We start from the raw sequence: 11,924 nt of genomic DNA on the forward strand, positions 1-11,924 counted from the left end.
GAGCAGAAAAATAGAGAAGGAGGGAGAATCGTTCTGCTGCTGGCAAGGAGAGCTGGGCAGAAGAAAAAATAGAGAAAGAGGGGAGGAGTGTTTGCTACCGGTAGGAGGAGAGAAATCTGGGCTGGTTTGCCGCCGGTAGGAGGAGCAACAGCTTGGAGGTTTGCCGCCGTTTAGAGAGGAGCAACAGCTTGGAGGTTGGCCGCCGGTAGGAAGACTGAAATCTGGAGTGTTTGCTGCCGGTAGGAAGAGTGAAAGCTTGGAGGTTTGCTGCCGGAGAGAGGAGTAACAGCTTGGGAGGGTTTGCCGCCGGTGAGAGGAGTAGTAGCTGGAGTGTTAGCCGCCGGTGGGTAATGATTTGAGAAGAGAAGAGAAAGGCAGCATTTTTAAAGAAAAAGAGAAGGTACCGCCGGCATAGAGAGAAGAAAGAAAGTTGAAAAGTGAGGAGAGAAAAATAAGAAAAGGGAGTCCGTCTCCCCTGAGCCGTACGACGTCGTTTGGTACTCCAGATTGAACTAATTTAGTGGGATCAGGTAAGGAAAGCTTCACTCCTTTGCCTAATTGATTCATAATGATTTAATAGCTTAGGTTATTATGGTTTGATTTGTTTGGATCTAATCTATAAAATTCAATTTAAGCTTCATATGATTAATCTGAAAATATTTTAATACAATCCCCTAGAAATTTTTGAAGAATGTCTTTCAAGATTAAGATTGGTTTACTTTAGCATAAGGTTCAAAAATCTTTTAGATACTATTTTTAGGACAAAGAAGATAATATACATAGAGAGATATAAATCTATATATAAAAATACAATATAAAAATAAAAATATATACATATAGCTAATAAAAAAAATTAAAGGTAGGAGAATGTTTAGCAAGGGTGAGAGAAGTAAATATGCAAAACATAAAAATAGATTGCTAAATAAATATATATAAGTGAATGAAATAAATAGTAAGTTAAAGAGCTACATATAGAATAAGTAAGTGAAATTGAAAATTATTAGGCTATTAGTGAGGTATTCTTAAATAAAATATATAAAAGAGCATGGGAAATATTTATGTACATTAAAATATATATATATATAGTGAATAGAGATAGATGAATAAATATAAATAAATATATTATGTTAAGTATCAAAATAATTATGATAAAATAGATATGGGAATCAATCTAAAAAATAATTAACTCTTCAATAAAAAAAAGATAATGAATAATAAGATAAATACAAAATACTATAATGTTAGCTATAAGTATAACATGCTGATGATGGGATAATCGATCGAGATGCGAGAAGTCGCAATCTCGAGTTTATGTTCCCTAGGCTCGGAATTCAAACCAAGGCTCCACCAGTATGATGGGAGGGCCTCGTTTTTAAGATCCCGAAATCCTTAATAAATAAAGAGCCTGATTATACCACAAAAATTATTACTTGATAAAATTACTTGATAAAAATAAATAATAAGTGATAAAATGATGATGAAGTGATAACAATTCAAATATATAATAAATAATTAATTTGCGAAAATACAATATATATGACATTAAATAAATTAATAATAATAAAAAAATAATAACTAATTTAAAAGTAAGCATCGAATATTAAGTGGCATAAAGAAATGTGAAAATAATAAATAAAGACCTTAGACATTAGGTCTGAATAAAAATCGCTTATGGAAAATATAATAATAATAAAAATATAAAATATATATAAAATAGTACGATAAAAAATATATATAATTTTTATTCATTAAAATAACATAGAATTATAAATAATTTGTCTAACTATAAATGAAAAACAAAGAACTTAGAACAAAAAATATAAAGTATATAAAAAATAATAATAAGAAATAAGAATAGAAAATATGATAATAAAATATATAATAAAATAAAAATAATTAATAATAACAAAAAAACATAGATAATTGCATTAGCATGGCATGTATGTATTGCATCATACATATCATTGCATATAAATATTTCTGTTTCCGAGTTTAAGCCCCGATGATGGGATCTTTCGGGGATCTTGCGAAGGCGGGTATTTCTCGAAAAGTTCCTTAGGTGAAAAGATGTCCTCGGGTCCCACCAGTATGATGGGAGGGCTCGAGAACCATCTTTAATAAAAGGCTTTTGCCCGAATTAGGTTCATTATGCACAAAATATTATTTTAAAAAAGAAACGTACGATGACCCCGAAGACGGGAATTATTCGTCGAATTTGCGAAGGCGAGTTTCTCGGATAATTCCCTAGGTGAGAGAATATCCCGAGTCCCACCAGTATGATGGGCGGATTCGGAAAATATCCTCGATAAAAGGTTATTTGTCCGGCATTTTTATCTCACGCCATGCATTTCATCTCGCCACTCATTTGCATTCCATTTTAGGTTAAATAGGAGATAAAATAAAAATAATAATTAAGGAAATCTAGTGAAATTAAAAATTAAAGCCCAATAGGATAATCTAAAATGGTACCGTTCATGGAACGGGCGTCCGAGGGGTGCTAATCCTTCCCCGGGCGTAACCGTACTCCCGAACCTAGATCCAGAAAATTGTAGACCGGTTTAAGGTTCTTTTCGGTGGGCTTAAAATTAATTTGAGTTTGCATCGATTAGAATCGAGTCAATAGGTGGCCAATCGCACCTAGTAAAAAAAAAGATTGGTGGCGACTCCTAGTTAAATTTTTTAGTGAGTTTTCACATTCACCACGTCTAGCGATCGGGTTCCCGGATCCGCACGTTACGACAGCCGGCGACTCCACTGGGGACCAAATAGAGAGTCGAGCCATAAAAAATAATAATAGGTTATCCAAGGCTTTAAATAATTCACTGTTTTCTTAATATTAATGATTTGTTCTGCATACTTTGTTTGGTACATTAGTTTATTTCGCATTTATTACTTTATTGCTTCTAATACTTATGGGGATTTAAGGTAGAGGGATGTGAGATTGTTACTTTGAATTAATGATTTCCTTCACACACACAACACATTTTACATTCATGCATAAACCCTCCACCCGGGTCATGTCCTTTTTAGGAGGGAGTTTAGTAGCTACGCTCTCGTGAGGTGATAACCTCCGCACGGGATAGTGAAGACTCCCACTCAAATCGAACCTAGTCCGTTTGAAGCCTGTAATGGGTGAGGACCGAGGTGCCTTACTAGTCCATGTGGACAACAGTGAGGAACGATTTGGGAACCTTAGCTCTGTTTATAAACCCCGCTCAGCATATAGAGTACCAAGAGCAGCTTAACCTTAGAAAGAGCCATACCCGTGAGAACATACCTTATAAATAGGTACACATGAAGGAATTTATTCCACTCCCTCTATTTTAAATTATGCCCCGAGATAATAAAGTATCGTGGAGTAGACAATAATACCCATGATATTGCTTGTTATTCTCTTATTATTTTTAACACCACATTATTTCTTTTTACCATACTAACTCAAGTTTATTTTGCTTGTCATGCGCATGTTACATGTTCATTTGCATACATCGTAATTGCATATAGGAGGAATATTGGCTACACAACATTCAACCTAAGAGATCCGAGTTGTATCCATGGCATCGTCATCAGCCGGCCCGCTCAACATATACAGAAATGACTATGAGATAGAGTTACAGATGAGGCAGATTCAACAGGAAAAAGGAGACTGTTTGACCCAAGGACATATCTCAAATTTACCCGAGAGAGTTCACTTGGATCTTCAGCAGAATGACCTTACAGAGATGGTAGGGATTTGGGAACAATGGAGACGTGATCACCGAGATAATTTTCAGAACAAGTATGGACACATTGCATGGCTCCTATATGTACCAGTCGATGACCAGATGCTCCGAGCCATTGTCTAGTTTTGGGATCCCTCATATCGTTGCTTTGTCTTTAACAAGGTGGACATGACCCCTACTATAGAAGAGTACTCCTCTCTGCTCCGGATAGACCATATGCAGCCTGACAAGATCTATTGGAGGGCCCAGAAGACGGGACACCGACGAAAGTTGGCCAAGTTATTAGGAATGACTACGGTGGAAGTGGATCAGCATTTGAAGAAGAAAGGAGACACAGAATGCCTTCCGTGGAGTTTCTTGAACGGATATATTAAAAAACACATGGAGGATGAACAAGGTATCTTGGCTTTTGCGATGGCAATTTACGGCTTAGTGGTCTTCCCGAAGGTTCTAGGTCATGTGGAGGTATCAGTCATAGACTTCTTTGATCAGGTAACAAGGAGCATCAACCCGGCCCCATCCATCTTAGCTGAAACCTTCAGATCCTTGAATTTCTGTCGACGCAAAGGTGAGGGACGATTCATCGGATGTGCTCAACTCCTAACCATATGGATCAAAAGCCACTTCGAATGCAAAGAGAGCAAATTTCGAAAGCTCTATCTGTCTGCGAGTTGTCCTATCCTTGAGTTCTGCGAAAGTGAATGGCCCGACTACAAAAGGAAAGAAGAGTGGGTCGCAAGGCTCCAGAGGTTAATGAGCATTGAAGTGACTTGGAGAGCTCCATGGATGCCACGAATGCAAGTAATGTATAAATGTGGGGATAAGCCATGGGTACCACTGATGGGACCTTGGGGAGCCATCAGCTATGCCCCAATAATGGTACGGAGACAGTTCGGATCTGAGCAGTTCGTGCCCATGACTCACCAGCTCGACCAGTTAGAGTTTACATATGGAGAGCCAGAGACGTTAAAGAAAATTGAGGAAATTGCTCAGGACTGGAAGAAAACTTGCCGAGTAGATCAGGGAAGGGTTACTGATGAAGTCACCACAGGATATCATACTTGGCATGACCAAAGGGTGAAAAATGTCATACATCCCCCGAAGAATCCATCCAAACATCCTGTAAACCCAGAACCTCAAGACGTCCTGTTGGAGAGTGAGTTAACGAGGAAAAGACTTGAAAAGGAGATGATGAATATGAAGCGAAGACATGAGGATGAGCTAGAAGAAGTGAAGAAAGAGACTGCAAGAAAGGTACGGGTGGCTTTGAAAGAGCGGGATGAGTGGCAAAGCAAGTTTGAGGAAGTGAGCGGGGCAAATTCTTCTCTGTTAGCCAGAATACAGGAACTCCAAAGTGCCAACAACGCTTTGCAGCACGAGGTACGAAGACAATGACAAACCATCCAAGAGTTGAAAAATGACTGCGACATGTTGGAAACTGCCATGGAGGGCTATAAGGCACAGTATGAAGCAATAAGGCAAGAATATTTCCAAATGAGGGAAAGAAACAATTCATGCACACAAAGCCTTCAAAGGAAAGAAGCTGAAATGCAATGGATACTGAGACAGATGAGAGAAGTGGCATTTAGAGCTCGAGTAATGGCAGACAAGACTGAAGAACTCAGGCGGGAGATCCTTCCCAAGGATGAATTGAGTGAGCGGTTGATCAGTCACCTCAAGATGGTTAGGGACCAATATGACAAAGTCGGTTTTTCTTTTTGATAGTTATGTATGGTTTTAGACAATGATGTAATTGGATATTTAAGTTTTATGGATGCGGATTTTCTTATGGTAAATGTTGGATGGCCAATATTTTTCCTATTCAAATACATTTCATTTGCATCATAATGCATGATTCAGATAAAAATAATAAATAATAATGCACTCAATATAAAATTCTAACTTATTCCTTGAACTAATAGAACAAAATTCCAGAAAAACAAATTCTCCACAGATACAATACAAGAGCCCGTTCTAAGATCATGGGGGACGAGCATTCAGAGAGGATGGATCAGATTGAGAAGAAGCAAGAAGAAATCATGAGTCAGTTATCAAAAATTTTGGAGTTAATATCTACAGATAAAGGAAAGAAAGTGGCAGGGAGTTCTGGTACACCAGAAGCCGTTCAACAGACAGAAACCAATACAGACCCCGTGTATCCACCAGGATTTACACCTTCACCTGCAAGGAATGCTTCTATTCCCATGCCATCCATGGGTCAATATCCATTTTTTGGGATGCCAATAGGACCACCACCGACTTATGCTCAACAAAGGCCAATTGGAGGGGCAAGTCCTTCAGATCCCATCTCTGTGCCTGATTTGGATGATCCAAAGGAACAAGAGAAGCTCAAATGTGGATCCGTTGAATCGAAAGATAATCCCGATACTCATCAAAAATTTGACCTTTTTGAGGAAAGACTACGCATGGTAGAAGGAATGGGAATGTATTGTTCTATGGATGCAATTGAGCTTTGTCTGGTTCCAGATGTGGTTATACCCCCAAAGTTCAAAGTTCCAGACTTTGAGAAGTATGATGGAACCAAGTGTCCGGTCACACATATCACCATGTATTGTAGAAGGATGGCCGCATATGCTCATGATGACAAACTCTTGATACATTGCTTCCAAGATAGCCTTACTGGTGCTGCAGCAAAATGGTACGTCCAACTGGACCGCAATCGAATCCACACGTGGAAAGACCTTGCTCGGGCGTTTGTAGCTCAGTATAAGCACGTTACAGATATGGCTCCGGATCGCCTTTCTTTACAAAACACGGAGAAGAAAACCACTGAAAGCTTCAAAGAATACGCTCAAAGATGGAGGAATGTGGCCTCTCAAGTTCAGCCACCATTGACTGAGAAAGAAACCACTGTAATGTTTGTCAACACCTTGCGAGCCCCTTACTATGAACGATTGGTTGGTAGTGCCACAAAGAACTTTGCTGATATGGTGATTTCGGGAGAAATGATAGAAACTGCCATTAAGCAAGGGAAGATAGAAGGAGGTGATATGGCAAACACAAGGAAAGGGGGAACTTTCAAGAGGAAAGAAGGAGAAGCCCAAGCCATCACTTCAGGACAACACCAAGGAGGAACATACAACCCTTACCAGCCATACCTACCATACCCCTACTACCCAGCTGTGCACAACACTTCACAAAACCCATACCCATACCCGCCTATGCCAAATGCCTTCCCTAACCCGTACCCATATAATCCCATCCAACGGACACCTTACCCACCTGCTTCCACACCTGTTACAGCTTCAACCACACAACAAACAACACCTTCAAACAACCATACTACCGGTGAATCAAGAGGATGGCGAAACAAGCAAGAGAAAGTGCAGTTTGACCCTATCCCAATCCCTTATGCTGAACTCTTCACTCAGTTGGTTGCAAACCATCTAGTAGCTCCCTTATACATAGAGCCATTAAAACCTCCGTTCCCGAGATGGTATGACACTTCCGCCCATTGTGATTATCATTATGGAATCGAAGGTCACTCGATTGAGAATTGCACGGCATTCAAGCATAAGGTGCAAGGGTTGATCAAGGCAGGAATCCTGAACTTTGAAAAAAAGACAGAACAGAATGTTAACAACAACCCACTGCCAAATCATGCTGGGGCGGGGGTAAATGCGATCGAAAGGGAAGTGTATGTCAAAAGGAACATTCGGGAAGTGGAAACCTCTATGGAGAAAGTATTTGAAGCCTTGGTAAAAGTCGATATGCTCGAGGTGTGGCCTGAATGTCCCAATGTGAATGATTCACGAGATATCCAAAGACTATGTTGCTTGTACCACAAAGGATGTGTGGGGCATTCAATCCAGGATTGTAGTTCTTTTCGGAAAGAAGTGCAAAGAATGATGGACGAATCAAAGATCGAGTTTTATACGGAAGCTTCAGAATCAGCAGTAAACATGATATCCAAGGAGTCCACTCACCCAATGAAGATAAAACCTTTGACCATTTTCTACGAACCAAAAGAAGAGTTTGTGGAGGACAAAAACCGTGCCAAGATGATCATCGAAGTCCCTAAACCCTTCTCCTACAAAGACAACAAAGCTGTCCCATGGAACTACAACTGCAATGTACAAGTGTCAGAAGCGAAGAAATGGATAGCTGAATCTCAAGATGATGCTGCCAATATAACTGACGTTGGAGGGATTACCCGCAGCGGACGCTGCTATTCACCGAAAGCATTCGAGAATCTCAAGAATGAGAAGGGAAAGGAAAAAGAGCAAAGTCCTAGAGGAAAAGAGGTACAACCTCCGGAATCGACAGATGGTTCAAAAAGATCGGTGACAGAAAAAGAAGCTGCAGAGTTCCTCAAGTTCATCAAACATAGTGAGTACAATGTAGTCGAGCAATTGAACCGGTTGCCCGCTCGTATTTCACTACTATCTTTGCTCCTCAGCTCAGAACCACATAGGAACTCTCTGATGAAGATTCTGAACCAAGCATATGTGGATCATGATATCTCAGTTGAAAATTTGGACTACATTGTTGGGAACATTTCAGTGGGTAACATAATATCCTTCAGCGACGAAGAAATCCCCTCTGGAGGTAGAGGAAATTACAAAGCCTTGCACATCACTACCAAGTGTAAAGGTTGTACCGTCGCAAAGGTACTGCTTGACAACGGATCGTCCTTAAATGTGATGCCCATGAGGACCTTGGCCCGTTTACCCATCAACATGTCCTACATGCGAAAGAGTCAGATGATCGTAAGAGCTTTCGATGGAACAAGGAGAGAAGTAGTAGGGGACATTGAGATACCGGTAGAAATTGGCCCATGTACCTTTACCATTGAATTCCAGGTTATGGATATTGCTCCTTCATACAATTATTTGTTAGGAAGACCTTGGATACACATGGCTGGGGCCATACCTTCATCTCTTCATCAGAAGGTCAAGTTCATCGTGGAAGGGAAGATTGTCTGTGTTAACGGGGAAGAGGACTTACTCATAAGCAAGCCAGCAGATACGCCTTACGTGGAAGCGGCGGAAGAAGTGCCTGAATGTTCCTTTCGATCCTTCGAGTTTGTTAACACCACGTATGTGGGAGAAGGAACCACACCGCCTATTCCGAGGCTTTCCAAAACCACCAAGATGATTGTCAGTCAGATATTAGGAAAAGGATATCGAGCGGGGGCAGGATTGGGAAAAGAACTGCAAGGTATTAGAAGTCCCATACGCACTACCAAAAATGAAGAAAGGTTTGGCCTGGGATACAAGCCAACTAAGAAGGAAAGAGAAGAAATGATAGCCGAAAGAAGAAAAGAAAGGTTGGCTCGCTTTAAGGGGCATGAGTTGGAAATCCGAGGAATGACATATCCTCATCTTTACAAGACATTCCGATCTGGAGGTTGCATCTTTCCTGAATCACTCACCGTTGAGAACCAAGAATCAGTGTCAGCTCTAGGAGGGACTTTTTCTGATTTATCAATATGTGCAACGGAGGAAGGTGAAGAACAGCCAAGAAATACGGATGAGATTCCTACTACATACCTTGGGCCACCGAATCTAAAGCTAAGCAACTGGACCACCATGAGTTTACCAGTCACTTGTGATTCAATTTCAAAGTAATGCAAACTAAACATCCATGCTTATGCCCAAAAGCATTGGAATTTTATGTGTCGGGCTTTTTATCATTTATCATTTTAATAAATTGACATGCGTAGTGCATTTCTCATATCTCTTCTCATAATTACTCATTTCCATTAGTATCATTTCATCCCTTTATTTTAACTATTTACCTATACAATAGCTCTACATATTTCAATTCCCTTTACCTTCCAGGATTCCAAATAATGAATGCAAAGATGATAATGACAGTGGTTTTGAAGTTGATTTTGAAAAAGGTACAAGTGTCAGTGAACTTGACAGTACAGAAAACGTGGAGGATTATGATTTAACTCCGGACTTGTTAAGACTAGTAGAACAGGAGGGGAGACAAATTGTCCCACATCAAGAGATACTTGAAACAATTAATTTGGGAGATGAAGAAAATAAGAAAGAAGTTAGAATTGGTGTGACGTTGGTGTCAATGGAAAAAGAAAAACTAATAAAGCTACTTCATGAATATGTAGATGTGTTTGCATGGTCTTATCAAGATATGCCAGGACTCAACACAGACATTGTAGCCCATAAACTGCCTTTGAAACCTGAATGCAAACCGATTAAGCAAAAGTTGAGAAGAATGAAACCTGAAATGTTGTTGAAAATTAAAGAAGAAGTGAAAAAGCAGTTCGATGCAGGATTCTTGGAAGTAGCTAAGTACCCTGAATGGGTTGCGAATATTGTCCCAGTTCCTAAGAAAGACGGGAAGGTGAGAATGTGTGTGGATTATCGAGACTTGAATAGAGCTAGCCCAAAAGATAATTTTCCTCTTCCCCACATTGACACCCTTGTTGACAATACTGCTCGTCATTCCATGTTTTCCTTTATGGATGGCTTTTCAGGGTATAACCAAATTAAGATGGCACCAGAGGATAGAGAGAAAACTACCTTCATAACTATGTGGGGAACCTTTTGTTATAAGGTAATGCCATTTGGTTTGAAGAATGCCGGGGCAACTTATCAGCGAGCTATGGTGACTCTCTTCCATGATATGATGCACAAAGAGGTTGAGGTGTATGTGGATGATATGATTGTAAAAGCTCGCAAAACAGAGGACCATGCGACTAATCTTGAAAGATTATTTAAGAGGTTACGAAAATTTCAGCTCAGATTAAATCCGGCAAAGTGCACTTTTGGAGTCACTTCGGGAAAACTACTGGGTTTCATCGTCAGTGAAAGAGGAATAGAAGTTGACCCAGATAAGGTTCAAGCAATCCGTGATTTGCCTCCTCCCAAGACGCAAAAAGAAGTTAGAGGATTTTTGGGGAGATTAAATTATATAGCCCGGTTCATATCACAACTCACACTCAAATGTGACCCGATCTTCAAACTCCTTCGCAAACACAATCTGGGGGCGTGGAATGAGGAGTGCCAAGTTGCTTTTAACAAAGTTAAAGAATATTTGTTGAGTCCGCCAGTATTGGCACCACCTGTGGTCGGGAGACCCCTCCTCTTATACTTAACGGTAAATGAAGGATCCATGGGATGTGTGTTAGGGCAACATGATGAAACTGGTAAGAAAGAAAGGGCAGTTTACTACTTGAGCAAGAAGTTCACTGAATACGAGTCCAAGTATTCCTCGTTGGAAAAGATGTGTTGTGCTTTAGCATGGACGGCGCATCGACTCAGGCAGTACATGCTATATCATACCACTTGGCTCATTGCAAAGTTGGACCCGATTAAATACATCTTCGAGAAACCTTCCTTATCAGGTAGAGTGGCAAGATGGCAAGTGTTATTGTCTGAATATGATATTGTATATGTGTCACAGAAAGCTATCAAAGGAAGTGCAATCGCAGATTTTCTTGCAGAAAGGGTGGAAGAGGATTATGAACCAATGGAGTTTGAGTTTCCAGATGAGGACTTGATGTCAATATGTCAAACAAGTGGGGAGGAATCAGAGAAAGAGAATTGGAAGATGTTTTTCGACGGAGCTTCGAATGCCTTGGGGCATGGCATAGGGGTCGTGTTAGTATCACCAGAAGGAGATCATTATCCCGTTATAGCTAAACTCAACTTCTATTGCACCAATAATGTAGCTGAATATGAAGCTTGTGTCATGGGCATTCAAGCAGCAATCGAGAGGAAAATTCACATTTTGAAAGTGTATGGGGACTCTGCTTTGGTGATTTATCAATTGCGAGGAGAATGGGAGACACGTGACTCAAAGTTAGTTCGGTATCACAAGTATGTATCAAAGCTGATTGAAAATTTTGATGAAATTTGCTTCAATCATTTACCCCGAGAGGAGAACCAAATGGCCGATGCATTAGCCACGCTGGCGGCAATGTTCAAAGTTGGTACCAATGTCAAGATCCAACCCATCATGATTAATCTTCGAGAGTGTCCCGCGCACTGCTCTAGTGTAGAAGAAGAAATAGACGGGAAACCGTGGTACCACGATATTGTGCACTATCTCAAATTTCAGCAGTACCCGGATCAAAGCTCAGAAAATGATAAGAAAACCATTAGAAGGTTGGCAATGAATTTCTTCTTGGATGGGAACATTTTATACAAGAGAAGTAGGGATCAAACACTTTTGAGATGCGTGGATTCAACCGAAGCTCGGAGAATAGTC

This window comes from Theobroma cacao, chromosome 5 (genome assembly GCF_053813885.1).
Source record: "Theobroma cacao isolate CCN51 chromosome 5, ASM5381388v1, whole genome shotgun sequence".
NCBI lineage: Eukaryota > Viridiplantae > Streptophyta > Magnoliopsida > Malvales > Malvaceae > Theobroma > Theobroma cacao.